The sequence below is a fragment of the Notothenia coriiceps genome, unplaced genomic scaffold (assembly GCF_000735185.1).
Source record: "Notothenia coriiceps isolate Sejong01 unplaced genomic scaffold, NC01 NC01_scaffold00030211, whole genome shotgun sequence".
In the NCBI taxonomy this organism is placed as follows: Eukaryota; Metazoa; Chordata; class Actinopteri; order Perciformes; family Nototheniidae; genus Notothenia; species Notothenia coriiceps.
In genome coordinates, this window is record NW_011362912.1 from 71954 (window position 1) to 73188 (window position 1235).

The window sequence follows — 1235 nt, forward strand, 5'->3', positions numbered from 1 at the left end:
TGAACAGCAGCAGCAGCACATACGCATGATGAGTAATGCTCATAAGACCTGAGGACTTGTCTGCTCCAATAAATTCTGTATATGCACTAGGGATGCCAGCGATTATTCGAATTTTCGTTACAGTCTCCATAATCAAAAATTATTTTTAAAAATCGATTTATTTATAATTTTTTTATTATTATTTATGTTTTTTGTTTTTTGATCCGTGTCGAATAATCGATTATTGTATTCGCCAGGGCTGTGCCGAATTTTCGATTTGATCATCGGCCAGTTTCTGGGCGAGTCGCGGACATATGCGACGTAGAATGCGACCCACTATTGGTCGTTCTCGTCCTAACAATATAACGTTCACGTGTTTCAATCCAACGTGCACGAAGCGCCTTTAACGTAGAAGGGTTGTACTGATTGAGGGAAAGGGTTAGTCCCTAAATGCCACATTTTCCTGCCTGTCTACAGAGCTGATCCCCTTGTGGTTACTGTAATCCGTCAGCTCTCTGATAAAGTGGCAATGTTGAGGTTGGAGCCGTGACCAAGCAAGGTCATGCAGAGACATGACTCTGAAGATTAAAGCTGGCAGATGTGGCGCTCATGAATGTCTAGTATGACATGCATCTGCTAGAAACATGACGTGCTTGTTTGGTTTCAGAGCAGGTACGCGCTGCTCTTGTGTCTTCTCGAGTTTATCGGAAAACATTCATTTTTTCCTCTTTTGCTGCGAATATGATCTTTGGTGTTCTTTGGTCTGAACTGTACGAGGGGTTCACTCTGTTTGCTTTTCTGTGTTTGCTTGCTGAGATTCAACTGTGCATGTCCTGCTTGGATAGCAACCGCTGGAGTCCATTCTTAGCGTGATTCATCAGAACAGTCGTTTTGGTGGGCTGATTAACGTTAAACACAAAACAGAAAAGCGCTTGTTAATCACGTTTGTAGAGGTAGCAGGATTTCCAGGTGCTGGTGAACGCCCCTCCTCTTCTTAGACCACATAACACCTTGGTTCAGTGATTGTTTCAGTTCAAAGCTGCAGCATTTGTATGTCTGAAATGAATATAAAATGACGTAATGGTAGAGGTAAGATGCAATCTAAGTAACAAATGCGAGGTTGAAACAACTTACCCATGTGCTTTTAGTATTGCGATATATAGCGTTTTCTTGCACTTTCTTAAAGGTCCCATGTCATCGGCCTTTCCTATCTCGATCATCAATTCCATTGTTGAGGTCTATTAGAATAGATTTTA